This window comes from Tyto alba, unplaced genomic scaffold (genome assembly GCF_018691265.1).
Source record: "Tyto alba isolate M040663 unplaced genomic scaffold, T.alba_DEE_v4.0 Super-Scaffold_26, whole genome shotgun sequence".
NCBI classification, from domain to species: domain Eukaryota; kingdom Metazoa; phylum Chordata; class Aves; order Strigiformes; family Tytonidae; genus Tyto; species Tyto alba.
Window position 1 is genome coordinate 23,933,977 of NW_024881300.1, and position 15,480 is coordinate 23,949,456.

Genomic DNA, 15,480 nt, shown 5'->3' on the forward strand with positions numbered 1-15,480 from the left:
CAAAAGCCCAGACTGTTGCAAATAGCTGGAGCTTGTAAGCAGAAAGAGCTGATATCAACTGGACCTTCAGTGCAGAGCTGAAGCTTCAACTAGCCAGAACTGTAGCAAGCAGCAGCTGGAATGAGACAAGGGGTGTCCACTGTCCGGAGTATGCATTAGCCAGATCCCAAATTCCCTGCAGCTGTAATGAGCAGGAGCTGCAATCAGCTGGAGTGTCTAGTCGCTGGAGTGTCCCTCAGCTGGACAGCCCCCCTGGCCCGGCTGAAGAGCGGCCAGGTGCAGGCAGGGCTGTCCCCAGCAAGGAGCTCCGAGTAACAGGGAGGCAAGTTGTCCTTCTGCCAGTGGGGAGCCTGGCCTCTTCCCTCAGGGATTCAATCCAGGCTGTGCATCTCTCTCTGTGTGGAGGCTCTCTCCTGGTCCCGTTCCTAAGGGTGGAAGTGAAGTGGGGGTCCCCCAGCTCTCCTGAGGCGGAGGAAAGGTAGCGGCACGAGGTGGCGACATCTCTTCAGTACCTGGCAAAGGGGAGGGAAACTGGCCAGTTGGAGCTCCTGGTGTGTACGGCCCAGCCTCACATGGCTGTTCTGGCAGATTATTCCCCTGGCTTTTCACCGTTGGCTGGGTGTGACAAAGAGGTTCATCGTTTGCGTTTTTTCTCAGTGTCACCTTCTGCGTCCCATGAAGAAAATTGTGGAATGCCATTTGCTGCTTAGGTAATTGCACGAATGGGGCTGGGGGAGCAGGTAGAAACACTTTTCAGTTCAAGGGTACTACAGATATAAATTAAGAGCTGCCTGTTACCTTCTTTAGGGTCAAGTGTTTCTCTTCTGTTTGTTCATGCTAATTTTATGGGCAAGTTGGAAATAGCTTTTTATTTTTTTATGTATAACTAAATTTTCAGTAATGTCTGGTGTCATTATAGTAAATTTTGGGGCACCTAGATGCCAGTAGAAATGTATTGAATGAAACATGATGGAAACTTGATTTTTTTTTTTTCTTTTTTTTTTTTTCATTAGAGTATCGATGACATGTCTTCCTGTGCTTTATTCCCTGTTCAGTGCAGTCTTCAATCTCGGAAGTAAAAAAAATTGTCCTTCCAAAGACGGACTAGTCGTTCATAGGATTGAGGTATAGATTTGGAGAGTCCCTGAAGTACTTGATCAGAATTAAAGCCAAATTTCACTTAATGTTGCTGCTGTTGGGCTTCATTTTAATTAATTTCCCCACCACTCCCTCATGATTGGGAGTTCTGAATCATAACTTTTATTCAGTCTCTAACACGTTTGGTTTTTGTTTTTTTTTTTTTTTTTTTTTTTCCCAAGGAAAGGCTAGATTTAAAAGCTAATTAATTGCCTCACAAATGCGTAAGTCAATAAAATTGAGTTATGGTTATTAAAACCATAAGAATGACACCAGTTTTAGAGATCTGGACTATTCCTGAACACGTATTCATCACATGCAAGTGTCATCAGGACACAGATTGTCTGCACTTCATACTCTGACAAGGCAATATGCTGAGACAGGGATGGGCTCCAAAAGAAAAAAAGATACAAGGTCACGGTTTTGTTTTATTGTTTGTTTCTTTGTTTGTTTTTAGAGTGCAATGTTGACCAGTGCCAGTCTGCAGAGCTTTTGCTGCAAGACCTCTCTCTTTCTTTTCTTGCACTCTTTCACGGGTGTAATTTTCATTTTGATAATTTTAGAAGAGTAATTAAGTTACTTACCTGTGTAAATGTGCTGGTAATACCAGGAAGGTCAACGCTTGAACCACAAGTGAATAACCTGGCTGTAAGTAGAATTTCTGAAGGAAGAACAGCAACGACAGGAAGCAAATAGCAAGCTAACAAAAATTTATGTGTGTCAAACACATCAAAGTTTTATTGCCAAATGTTGTTTGGCAGTATGTTCCAAATGGCTATTTTTGGTAAACATAAAATTTCAGGAAATGGAGTTGTGTGTGGAAAAACACCCTCCTGTCTACGTGTCCTGCTATGTAAATAGCATCAGTCAGTAGCACGTCCAGTGGCAGGATTGTTCCCTACTCTTAATACTGCTGTAGTAGTGTTGCAATATGTAGACCTAACAAACGGCTTTAGGAATGGAAGGAGATTGCCTGTTTTCTGTAAGGGCTATGAATGCTGACTGCTTTCTCTGCTGCTTTCCTGTGCATGAGATGAAACTGTTTTATTTTTCTCCTTTGTTCCTGGTCTAAATATTTCCGAAGCTCTTGCTGCTGTGGTTTTGCAATTTGTGTTACAGCATTTTTGTAGAGTTCTAGTTATGGATCATTTCTGCTGTGGCAAAGTGTCAAGAGACTGTTTTCAGTTTAAAGCTTCAGAAGCTATATTGGTTGAAATCAGTAACTCACAGTCTAGGTGAAACTAATCTTGCAGGGATGCTCACTGGGTCCTCATCAAAACAGCGAGATGTGTGTGGACATCCATCGGGTTGTGCTCTGGGTCTGAGAGCATTATGTATTTTTGCTGTTGAAAGATGGAATAGAACGTGTGCCTGTTAAATCTAAGGACAGTCAAAAGCTGGAAGGGACCCTAAGCAGGTTTGTTGACGAGACTGCTGTTTTAAAATATCTTGACAGTTTAGGGAAACGGCCTGGAAAAAATAATTCCTTTTTTGCACTGAGGCAATTTGCAAGGACAGATGGCTGTACTCTTTAACAAAAATACTCAACTTTGGATGTGTAGGGTGAGGAAATATTTGCTATACTTAGGCTTGAGAAAATGTATGTGGATATCTGTCATTGGCGTGTGTCTAGGAAAGTGAGTTCTAGTGAAACTAAAACTGCCAATAAGTCAAAAAAAAAAAGGCACAATTGTGTAAAAAATGCAAAAGCTCTAGTGGCCTGTATCAACAAGTATATCAAAGATGATGCAAAATATTTTTTCCCTCTGCTCAGTTGTACTGTCTTCACAAACCTTCACAAAAAAGGAAGCTTTACATTTCTACCCAGCTTTATGCTAAAAGGTTTCTTCCTCTCTCAGCTGGATGTCCACTGCCACCATTTTGCTGTGGTTGCCCTTTCTTCTGCCATGAAAGTACGAGACAGATGGAAGGAATCCATACTGGTCTGCAAGTACAACGTACGTCTATGATGCATGTCTGCATTTTTCCTAAGGTACTTGTAGTATAGACTTTAAAGTTAATGGTAAGAATGTGCCTACTCTCTTTCTGTATTTTTTATATGAAATATTTTATCGCAAATACTAAAAATAAGGTCTGTTCTGGAGCATGTTGTGTTTATGCAAAGCTTACTTCCTTCTATTTTCTCTTCCCGAAAGCAAAATCTTCTGTTTCTATGTGCTTACTATTAAATGATACTGTGAAAATAATTTTGTAGTAAGAGGAGAGAAACTGTAAGAGTTCAGATGTTCCAAAGAAACAGCCTTTTTTTTTTTTTCATGATAAAAGCTTTATGCTTTTCCAGTAAATAAGTTTTTAAAAGTCTTACAGTAGCACTTGAAAACCTTACTGAGATATTAGCACCTGTACTAAAAGTGGTCAAGGTCAAAGAGGAGACGTGGATGAAACGGGACAAATCAGTGTCGCTTCCGTGTGTTTTACCAGGCTTTCCCAAGAAGCGTTAGCAGCCTTGTAACTAGTGACAGTGAGTCCTGATGTGGTTTTGATGAGTTATTGCTTCAACAATATCCTTTTTTATTAACATACAGTGTATAATTTTGACTTTGGTTAGAAAGAGATTTTTCCAAAATGGAAATCTTTCTCATTGAAAGAAGTTTCATGTTATGAACTTCTCATCAGAGTGGATCTTCAGAGATGATAGACTTGACAGTAGTTGTCAGCAATGAGGCTTTTCACTCGAAAAAAAAAAAAAATTAAAAATAGTAAAAAGTCGATTTCCTTCCAAAAACCCAATCACAGCACGCCTTCCTAAAGTTGATGGCATCGCTGGTCTTTGGGTTCTCAGTTGTTAACAGCTGAGATATCATAAGCGCGTGTTCCTCTGCATACTTCTGTACAGCCAAAAGCATTACTATATCTGCCAATCCTTCCTTATGTATTGCAGCACTGGGCATTTGACACCCTTCCGGATCCCTGGAGTGCTGCCTATCGCCCCTCACTCAAACTGTGACAAACACCACCACCCCCCCCTCCTCCCCGCACAAACAACTTCCCTGTACCCCACTCCCAGCCCACTCTCCCTCCTACGTTTTGGATTTGTGCTGAAAACAGTGTTGGTAACACAGGGCTGTGGTAGTTATTGCTGAGCAGTGTTGCACAGTGTCAAGGGCTGTTCTGCTCACCCAGCCCTGCTGGTGAGGTGGCTGCGGGTGCACAAGGAGTTGGGAAGGGACACATCCAGGACAGCTGACCTGAGGGATATTCCAGGTCATATGACGTCATGTTCAACAGTAAAATGGGGGGAGGTTGGTGGAGAAGCCGCTGCTCAGGACTGGCAAGGTGTGGGTTGGTGGTGAGCAATTGTTTTCCTTTGTATCGCTTGTTCGTCTTGTTGGCTTTTTTCTTCTGTTGTTTGTGTTTTCTTCTTTTCCTTACAATTCGTTGCTGTTGTTTCTTTTTATTTATTAAACTGTTTTTACCTCAACCCACAAATTTTCTCACTTTGGCCCTTCTGAGTCTCTCCCCCCATCCCACCAGCAGGGGAGTGGGTGAGTGGTTGTGTGGTGCGCTAGCTGTTGGCTGGGTTTAAACTACGACACAAAGTTAGTTGCGAGCCCTGCTTGTCTAATACTTTAGGCTCTCCATATTATTCCCACCATCTTGATTAGGCCATCCTTATTTGTCATTGCTGCTTTATAGTGCCTTTTATTCCATAAGCAGCAGTTCTTGGGCTGTGCAAACGTACCTGTCTCCCAACCTCTGGGAAGTTAACTCTGCCAAGGAAAAAGAGCAAAACGGCCATGACACAAGCTACAGCAATTCTGCCTCTCGAGGGACCTGGCAGGCCCCTTTCTACTGCCTTTTACTCCGTCTAGCTTGCCCGGAAAAGTAGGGTTGTTGTAGAAACTGCTACACCGTGCGATTCCTTCTCAAGCTGTTAGCTTTGCCCTGTGTATAGATTGCCGAGGTCATCAACTCTGCACAGGACACGGGCAGCCTGGAGAGCTTTACACCGAGTCATTCCTTCCTCCTTTGGGCAGCAGCAGTTCTGCCGCTGCTACAGGCAGCCAGTTTCTCGCTGACAAGGGACAGGGATGACAACAGGCTGCTGCACGTTCCAGTCAGATAAAGATACGGTTCTCTGGGGACCTGGTGCAGGGGAAGCAGAGGAACATTCTGCACTGCCTGTGTCATTTCATGGGGGAACTGTGCTCTATTTTCAGCAGGAAATGCTGTTGGTCACAGGCAGCTGCGTATCACTGTGCACAACTATTTGGCAGGTGTCTTGTTCAAGTAGAGGCATATTTCTTGCCTTGCAGTCTTGATGTCAAAGCAGTCGGGGTTCAAGTTACAAAAGCCTTTTGCCATCAAAACACAATGACAGCTAGATTTCTACCAGCACTGTATATCGGCTGTGTTGCTAGCTGAAAAGGGCTTGCAGGCCAGGACATATTTAGAGCGGTCTGAATTAAAGAAACTGAGTGTTAAAGTGTTTGTTTTAAGGAAATGAATTAGCCAGTCAAAGGAACTGAGCTGCTCACCTGACAAGGTGGCTGAACAGCCCACCCAGCCTACTGAGTATTGGTGTGTTGCAGGCAGCAAAGGGCAACTTCGATACTTGCTGGGAGGAGTGGCAAAGTGCAGTGCTATGGTCCTGTAAAGAGGAAACCTCCAGGGCTCTCTGGTCATCTGCTGAGGACATTTAAGATACCAGTATGCCTCTTTGTTTTCCCAGCTTCATGTCTAATCACTTTGCATGCTGGAGGGCAGGGTAGCGATTAACTTTGTTCAGTGTCTCTCATCAGTGACAAACCTGCTGCTGTCGCTCCCAGGGCAGAGAGGTGTGAGCCCCGTACCCTCAGTGAGCAGTTGTCGTCTTTGGATATACAAAGGGGACTATCGGCCATTTCCCACCGTCCTCAGTGCTCAGAAAAGAAGAGTTAGGGTGCTGCTGTCACCCTGCGAGCAAGAGTTGGTACTGCAGCTCGTGTGACGCGCTACTGTCCTCGCTGCTGCCGTTCCGCGAGCACAAGTCGGTACTGCAGCGAGGAGCCGCGCATGTGCAGTGGCTCCCCCGTGCTCCGCGCTGCCGTCCGCCGGTAACGGTAACGCGGTGCCACCGCGCCCGTCGCTGCCCCCCCGGGAAGGAACGGCCGCCGCCGCCCCCCGCGCGCGCTGTCGCGCCGAGCGCGGGACTGCAGCGACGGTGCTGCCCCCCGGGCACGCGCCAACCGCCGGGCGCTCGCTGCCGCTGCCGCCACCCGGTGGGCGAAGCGCGGTGCTGCAGCACCGGCACCGCACGGGCGCGCAGCCCGACACCGCCGGCTTCGCTGCTGCCGGTGCGCGGCGGCTCGCTGGGCGTGATTCCTGGCGGTGGGTGCCGGCCAGGAACGCTAGCGAGGCGAGCGAGCCCCTTGGGCGGGTGTGGGGGTGTCTCTCGCTCGCCGGCCGCCCGGGGGTGTCGGGACAGGAAGCTTCGAACCGCCTGCTGTGACAGGCTCCTGATGCACTGGAAGCGAGCGGCGTCGGGGCAGCCCCAGGGACTTACCGGAGAGCTGGCAGAAGGGAAGAGGGGAAGGAGGCGGGCGTTACCCCAGGAGCAGATGCCAGGCGCCTCCCCAACTCACCAGAGCTCCTGAGCCTCCCCTGGCCCTGCTCTCCCTGTGTAGCTGCCCCCAGATCCAGCGCCACCCCTGAAGCCTGTCCCATAGCCCCAGGGCAGCCCCAAGCCCTGTGGTGACAGGGGCAAGCTGGCCCCTGTTGTGTCTCCAGAAGCCCCTGTGGAAGGAGGGGCTCCAGCCAGGAGCGATCTACTGTAATAACGGTCACTGCTTCTTTCTCTCTTCCAGAGGCTGCACTGAGGACACGCTTGTCCGTTCCTCCCTTGGGGATGCCGTTGACTGCAGCTGCCTCAGCCTTGTGTGGGTTGTCTCTGCTGGGCCTTGCGCTTCTCACAGCATGTCGGTCAAAAGGAACAGGCGGAGCACATATCGGCTGTGGACAGTGGGCAGGAGCTGCTGTGGCTGAGGCTGGAGAGGCCAGAGAAAGGCAAAAAAGAAAAAATTGAAGTTTCTCTGGCCAGCAGCAGCTTCCTACTGCAGGTAAGAGTGAGCCTGACTGTCTGGGGGAGGAACGATCCCTCTTTGTAGTCCGCAGCAGGCCTGACTGCCAGCGTGTACCACATAGTCTCTATGCGTCACCCAAACCCAAAGCGCTGTGTGGCCATGTAGGGCATGAGCAAGTGAGGCTATGAGTGTAGGAAGCCTTGTCTGGTAAGAGCTGTGAGACACCCGTGTATTATTTTAGGTGGAGGACAGCCACCACAGGAAGGATGAAGGGAAGAGAAAGAAACCTCTGACCTGTCAAATTCTCCCAGCAGCACTGAGAGCGAGAGCTGCGCTGAGCCCTGGGCACCCTGTCACCTCTCTTGTGCATCCCAGTCCCTTCCTGCCTCTCTTCTGGATCTCTCTGTTTCCCGTGCTGTGATTTATTTATTTATTTTTTTTCCCCTCTTTTGCTTCCCTATACTGTTCCTTTTTTCTCTATTTTCTCTCCTGCTCCCTCTTCTTCTCTCATGGTAATGTTGCTGATGCAATAGATGTAATAAAAGAGTAGGTATCACCGTTTCTAGTAAGGATCACTTTCTCTGTCAGCACTTTGCACGCTGTGAGTTTAAGGCAGCTAGGAATCTCATCGTTGCTCTTCTGGCCGGTGGGACACCTTCTTGTGGTTGGCCCCGCCCCTTTCCCGGGGGATTGTGGGAAGGGCAGTGGGCGGGGCCCAGACTAGATGAACCCCAGCCTCTCATTAGGGAGCTTGCTTCTGCTCCTGCGTTTCTCTGGTGCTGGGGCTCTCCTGTTCCTTCAGTCGATGGTAGTTTTTGAGCAGATGTGTGTGAGGTAAGAGCTTTAGGACCGGTCAAGGTTCATCAGCGTGCATAGTTGAAAGTACATTTTTATGAAGGTTTTTTTTTTTTTTTTTTTTTTTTTCCATGTCAGCAATTTTATATTGAGTGTTTAGAGGCATGAGATGGTTTAATAGTATGCATTTTTTTTTTCTTTTTATTTTAAGTGCATTGCATTTTCCTGGATTTCCTGACTTCACTGTAGATAGAACCTTGTTGTTTTTCACTAGTTTTTCTCTATGCACCGTGTGAGTTGCCGATATCGTCGGTCTTAATAGGACTGATGGTGGGATTATATCCATAGAGTTAAGGTGAGCGTCTTGTAAGCCTCTGTATATGGAGTTTTAGCATTTCTCAAGAAAGCGGCAGGGATGGAAGGCATAGTGTCTTTCAGGGTATGGGGTGGCTCACTGTTTTCCTCAGTCCCTCACAGAGTACCCTGTTGTCTTTAGAACCTTTGCAGCTTGTGGCAGGCCCCTCACAGGTTATAAGCATCAGGTCTTTACTTATTTTGTGGCTCTGTAGTAGAGCCTGCAGTCTGTGGGAAGACAGAAGATAGGAGGTGCCTGCAGAATGCAGCGCAGGGCTTGGAAGAGCATCTCCCACAGAGCAGTTGATGCAGGGGGTTCGGGGGTGCAAATGCAGGGCAGGAGCTGTCAGGAAGGAGTGGGGTTCCTTCCGTGACAATTCAGGAAAAAAAGAGTTTCTAAAGTCTTGAGTTGGCTGAGTGGTTGTGAAAGAGAGGAGGGTTCATCAGCCTTTCTCTGGCCAGTTTTGCAGTTGGATTTGGGTGTTGATGAGGTCTGTTCGGTTTTAGTCTCCCGACAGCTGATGGGGGGTACGACAAAGTCACGAGAGATGCAGCATAAACCATCTGATCCGCTGCATCTCAATATACAGGACTGAATATCAGACAAGTCACATCTCAGAAAGCATTATGTGTATTAAAATATACCCTCCAGAACTCCGAGGCTTCTGCTTCTTTGGGCGTTTTACTTCTTTCTTGGCATTAATTTTTGCATCCATCCACTCACCGTCTAATCTGGAGTCACAGTAGTTGTTCCTTAGAGACATTGACTAGGCACTTATTTCCAGTGCAGGTTTGGTTTGCTGTGTTCCCTGGAATTTCTTGGAGAAGAGGATGTGTATTATTTGTGCTCGTAACAATCTGCAGCCAGGGGTCTTTCTTTTATTGCAGTCCTGGGCACGTGAGCTTTTTCTGTTATTGCAGTTTTGCCTCTTTCCTTAAGAGTCCAGTGAGACTTACTCTAGTATCATTCGTGGCAGTTATGTTCTCTTATTCTTGTTTATCTGTTGTTTTTAGCAACAGTTTCTGTAGTTGTAAGGTATCCATTTTAGGTCTTCGAGTTGCCATGTCATGCCATTGTGTTTTTTTCCCCTCGGTCAACCGCTGCTGTAATTCCCTAAGGAGCTTTGTAGGTAAGGAGATATTTATGTGTCGCTTTTGTGTACTATACCATCTGTACTTGAGTCTTGATGTTCCCATTGTTTTTTTTTGTGCTAGGTGGGTAGCCATACCGAGGGTCTCATGTGCCTTGGCTCACTGGTGTAGTGCTAACCTAGCGCTTCTGTTCTCATATTAGAAGCTCAGCACACAGATCGGTCTTGCCTGGGTCGTGTCTGAGAAGTTCATGGACCCTCTTCTCTTGCAGCAGTTATCCAGGACGTGTCGTCATATTTGCTGTTGCGCGGTCTGTTTTCGTGGATCGCTTTTCTGGGACGACTTTTTCTCGGCATCCTTTGGATCTTAAGTCCTAGAGTCTGTCTTCTTGCACATCCGTTGTTGCAGTTGCGGCCATATCTTTTTGTCATGGGCAGTGGCTTTTGACTTCTGGGACAGCTGTAGATTGTTGCTTGCCATCCCTAGGTCTTCCCACCTAAAGGCGTCTTCCCTCTGGGAGTAATTCTTCTTGAGAGTCTTTTTTCATGTGTCTGGGTCAAGTCATTTGTCTTGTCTCTGTGCAGTGTCAGTCTGCGTATGTGCCTGGGTTGGAGCTGCTCTGCCTGGGGGCATAGCAATGTGTCGTGGTTTAGGCCTGATTGGCAGCCAACCACAATGCAGCACCTCTCTCTCCCTTCCCCTCCGGCAATGAGAAGGGACAGAGAGCCAGGCTTGGGGTTCAAGATAGGACTGGGATGGGGGAAAATCCCCCTTTTATGATCACGAGCAAAAGGCAGACTCGTTAGGGGAAGAAAAAAAGAACATCCATTTATTACAGACACTAACAACACATAACAGAGTAAGACAGTGAGAAGCATTGCCACATCTTGAGAACACCTTCCCCCCACCCCTCCCTTCTTCCCGGGCTCAGCTCTGCTCCCGATATCTCTACCTCCTCCCCCAGTGGCGCAGGGACAGGGAATGGGGGGTGCAGTCAGTGCTGCCACTTCCTTCATGTTCGGTGAGGGGAGTGTCCAAAACTTGTTACCCCCTGCTCCATCGTGGTCCCCCTCTCAGAGGAGACAGTCCTCCACAAACTTTCTCTGACTTGAATTTCTCCCATGGGCCGCAGCGTTCCCCACGCTGTTCCGTCATGGGTCACTAACTTCCTCCGACTGGATTCTTTCCCATGGCTGCAGCCCTTCCCGAGCTGCTCCGGCGTGGGACTCCCCCGCATGCTGCAATCCTCCCAGCGCTGAATTACAGCAGCGGGGCTGCCTTTTCCCATGAGACCCCGGCCTTCTTCGGGCACAGCACCTTGATCAGGCGAGCAGGAACAACAGGCTGTAAATCAATGTGTGCTCCACCGTAGATCTTCATGGGTGGCGGAGGGGGCCGCCCTGCTGTCTCCCCACAGGATACAGGAGGGTCTCTGCTCCGGCACACCTCCCCCCTCCTTTCTTCCTCCGTCCCTCCACTGACCTTGGTGTTCATGCAGCTGCAGCAACTCCTCCTCACAAGTCCCACTGCCCGTCACCACGTCCCTTCTTAAATACGTTATCGCAGGGGCGCAGCTGATTGGCTCAATTTCCCAAACAGAAGTGGAGCTGATGTGGAGCTGGGGGAGCTCTGAGAAGCTTCTCACAGGGGGCCGCCCCGATAGCCCCCTCCCCTGCCACCAAAAAACTCCACCACTCACTCAACCCAGGACACAATGTTAGTCAGGGGAAGAATAAGATTAATAGTCTATAGTTAATAATGATATGCGTAGACTGTTTAGTGACAGACTGTACAGTCTAGCTCAGAGCAAGTAGCCCTCAGTAGCAGGTAAGGGTGTCAAGGGGATTACTGGAACTCTCTGGGAGAGCCTGCTTGAGTGGTAGTTGAATAGCTAGAATCTCAAAGATGATAAGGATTGTATATGCAGGGCTTAATATTGTGTTGTTTTGTTTTGTTTTTTTAATGGCAGGCTGTACTTGGAATCTAGATGGTATTCCTAAATGGAATCGAGACCTCTAGAATTGTTAAGCTATTAATCAGCATCCGGGTGATTTGTCGATACTGTTTTCTGCAGACACAGAGGGATGAGCCATGTGCCGATTGGTGTGGGCGGGCTGTGGTTTTGGGCAGTACCTCGGCATGTCTTTTGCTTAGGTTTTTGCAGCTGCCGCAAGCAGTCTTGGAGGGGTGAAACTGCACGCCAGTGAGAGGTCTGAGAAGGTGAGGCGGTTGTTGGCCGGGTTGGGGTCTAAGTGCAGGTGATCACGTGGCAGCTCAATCAAGCATTTCTCTGATTCTGTGGGTGCCATGCAGGCAGCCTTTGGAATTGGATGAGTATTTGAGGTGAGCTGGGGTAGTAGAGGTGAAGAGCACGGGGCTGGTGATTTCTCATGAGTGCAACCATAATTTTCTCTCTCTTGATACTGTAGGTGCCACAAGTGAAGATGGCCACAGTGTCCGATACCAGAATTGGTGTGGAGCAGGTGAGCAGAAAGCCACAGTGCTTTTGAGGAGGAGGGTGTTGTGGAAGAAGTCTGTGTCGACTGACACGATGCTGACTGCTCACTCTGGTTTTGTGCAGATGATAAGGAGGAACCTGGTGTCTGCAGGAATATCCTGGTTAACTGATTTGCTTTTTGTTACGGATGAGTTCAGACCCCTGGGCCTCTGAAAGCTAAGTTGAGGGAGTGGTGTTTGGGAGAGGCCTCTGGTGGGCAGCCCAAGGTTGGGAATTTCAGGAAGGGGTTTTAAAGTTAGTGTAGGGGAGAGGGCTGTCCAGGAACCGTCTCCTTTGCGCAGGCAAGGGAGTGGGTTACATGTCAGCATGACACTAGTTTGTGTTGGGCAGGGCAGGTTCCAGCCTATGTCTGTGCATGTAGCTCGTGTAGTCTCTCTTGTGTGTTACACCACACTGTGCTCAGGTCTTGATGTCTCGATAGCCCTTTGTCATCAGCAGGCACCTCAGTAGCCCTCCTGAGAATCTTGAGTGCATTGCTTCACTGGCATAGTGCCTGTCGAGCCCTTCTTTTCTAGCAGTTGTTGCCTAAAGCATGGATTCACCTGGTGTGTTTTGCATTGTAGGTGTTCTTGAGCAGTCATCTCTTGTGCTGCTGAGGTAGGTGGTGCCTCCAACTCTGCTGTTGAGAGTTCTGTTTGCACACAGTAGCCTTCTGGGGTTTCATCCTCGTGTCCTTAATGATCTTAAGTCTCAAAGCCTGGCTTCTCAGGTATCCATCATTCTGGTTTTGGTGGTAGCTTTCTTTTATGGGCCACAGTAGTTGCCTCTCTTTCCGGGGCTGATAAAAAGCATCTGCACTGTCGTGGCACTGTAGAGCTCCTCTGCTGGTGGCATCTTCCCTGCGGTGGCAGTTCTCTCTCACGGTCTTCTCGTGTCTCACAGTCTTGTTTGTGGTGTTTGTCTCTGTCGGGGTGGGAGCTGCCCTGCCCAGGGATGTAGCAATACTAAAGACAGTGGTAGCATAACTTTATGGTTGTATAGCAATATGTTGATCTGCCCCAATCCTTTTGTGAAAGACCGTACGGTCCATCTCCGGGCAAGTAGCTGTAGAGAGCTGCTGGAGTTGTTTTCACTGTGTTTGGCAGGTGCCAGAGGTTGGACTCTGGCCTGCTGGGAGTGGTGGTCTGTGTGGTAGTTGAGCGGTTTGAATCTTAAAGGAGACTTAGCTTATATGTTGGGTTCAACATGTGGGGTTTGGTTGTTTTAGCTGTAGTTAGAAAGCATATGCAAAAAGAGAGACCTTTGGTCTTGTAAAGCTATCGGTTAGCGTCTAGGTGACTACCTTCACGTGATTTGGGTTTCTCAGATGCAGAGTGACGAGCCATGTGCCGCAGGGTGACAGGAGAGGTGAGCAGAGTGCTGGGCAAAGGCGGGCCGGTGTCCGATGTCAGAGGATACGTGTGACTGATGGCTCTGATGGGCTTATGCTGTTCTGGGTTTATTTGCTAGGTGTGAATAGATGAGTGAAGTGGGGTATCTGTACCGGAGCAGACTTTAGCAAGGTGAGTGGTGACCAGTGTGCTGAAGGAGTATTTTTTTGAGGTGTCATACCCTTCCTATTATGTACACTCATATCCCTATTCTGTAGCGATATATAGGGATGGGGTATGTAGAACAAAGGGATATATAGGGATGGGGTGTGTAGACTGAAGAATCTGACTCTGAGCGGCCGAGGCAAAGCAGCAGAGGAGAAGTGCTGTGAGCAGGCTGAGGATATGTGTGGCATCTTACCGTGTGCTTTTCCCTCTGTTTTTTGGCAGGTGCTGCATTCCTTTCCAGAGGGGTGAAGCTGCACAGCTATGAGCAGTTTGAGAAAAGGCAGGAGTTAAGTGGTCCGCTTGGGCTGAATTGCAGACAGTCCATGCAACAGTGATGTATTACTTTGAAAGCTGGAGCAGAGCAGGTGAGTGCAGCTATGCAGGGCTGTGCTCTCACGATTGAAGTGTGTATGAAACAGCTTTGTTTTTGTTTGCACAGGTAACAGAGCGGCATGAGGTGATTAAAGGAGCCTTGCATTTAGGTGACAAGGCCACTGTTGAGGATGGCTACTGAGCATGGACTGTGACCTGTGACACCATGAAAGCTAAGTAGCGGGACAGATCTGTGGGGAGTGGAGTCCATGTGTGTCCAAGTGGCATAATGGGAGGGTTAGTCTGTGGGGAGTCAGCCTCGTGCTAGTGGAGGGAGTGATACGTCTCGTGACACGCGTGTCCTGGCAAAGCAGCTCTGGGGTGAGTGGGTAGAGTTGTGCAGTATGTCTAGTGTGTGTTCATACATGTTCTTTAGTTACCTGATGTGTTGATGTTTGTCTTGGCCTTTGTGTCTGAGAAGCCTCGGGCATACTCATCCTACTGGAATGACGGTAGCCATCCGTTGCATCTCTGCAGCCTCACGTGATCGGCACAGTGCCAATTCCGACTTGTTTAGCAGCGTGACATAGAAGCTCAACGCTGCCGGTCTGGTTTAGCGTTGTGGATGAATTTGGCCAGTCTTCCTTGCAGCTCTGGCTTGGGCCTAACCAGCAGTTCTCATCTCGATGACTCTTTTTTTCTTGAGACTACTTCCAGAGTACTTCCTGTGTCATCCTAGTCTTCAGTCTTTCCCAGCCATATGTCTCCATCGGTCACGGTAGGTTTGTCAGGCCAGGCCGGAGTGCGTGTGTCACGTGGCCTCGGCACTGTTGTGCATGCTGTCAGGCTGTGTCTGTTGGTCTGGCGTTAACTCTACTCTGGTATTCTTGCATCCTTAGATCATGCTTGCAGTTTGTATAACGTGTGTTTGAGGTGGAGCTGCTTTGTCTGTATAGCAATTCTTGATGATGTGATGATTAGCATGGCCTGTTTGGGGGGAGATTGTATAGGTTGGTTTTGGGGACAGCCTGTAGCTATTGGTGAGCAGGCTCTGGAGTCCCTTCTTTTATCTTTTGCAGGTGTCAGAGGGCCATTCGGATTCTGGGAGCAAATCCTTCTGTGAGGCTTGCTGGAGCATGCACTTCAAAGCACAGGAGCAGAAGTGGTGAAAAGATGGAAACGTATTCCTCTGGTTCCAGTTATGAAGGGTGATGCTGTGAAATCATGTGGAGTGGTGATGTTGTGTTGAGGTACACGGTGATGCAGTTCCAGGGATGGTTATAGAAGGGGGGTGATCTGCCACTCTGGCAGGTGACAAAATGAATATGTTTTGTGTGAGGGGTGGAATGAGTGGATGTCGAATGAGTGTTAGTTTTGGAATGTGTCTAACATTGTAGGTGTGGATTTCTTTTATTTCAAGTTGTACTGAATGTAGAGGTAGTTCCTGTTTTCTTAACAATAATAAAAAAAAACCCTCAAGCTGGGTGGTGTGTTTTGATTGTGGCTCAGTATGTTTTGTTGTTGTTTTTTTGTTTTGTTTTTTTTTTTTTTACTTAGTTTTTTCCTTGTGGAGTTGAGATTTTTTTTCAGATGCTCTAGGGAGAAAACCGCTACACCCAGATATGAGACTGTAGTGTTTTCTTTCTCAGCTGGGTGGTTTTATCCTGGTCCTGGCTGCTCTGAAGGGTGATGTTCATCACCAGTCTTTGGA

At 48.2% G+C, this 15,480-nt stretch overlaps 1 long non-coding RNA gene across 3 annotated transcripts; it reads left to right on the forward strand.

The window, feature by feature from the left end:
• The first annotated feature begins 1,242 nt into the window (after positions 1-1,242).
• LOC116958892 lies at positions 1,243-15,272 on the forward strand. 3 transcript variants are annotated; one of them, XR_006165719.1, is made up of 8 exons: positions 1,243-2,554; positions 2,997-3,130; positions 6,945-7,196; positions 7,402-7,994; positions 11,831-11,884; positions 13,680-13,822; positions 13,897-14,547; positions 14,849-15,272. It is a non-coding gene; the product is annotated as an uncharacterized LOC116958892 (long non-coding RNA). The 3 variants fall into 3 exon arrangements; XR_006165718.1 differs by lacking the exon at positions 7,402-7,994 and having other exon boundaries at positions 1,265-3,130; XR_006165720.1 differs by lacking the exons at positions 7,402-7,994; positions 11,831-11,884 and having other exon boundaries at positions 1,266-3,130.
• Positions 15,273-15,480: the final 208 nt, after the last annotated feature.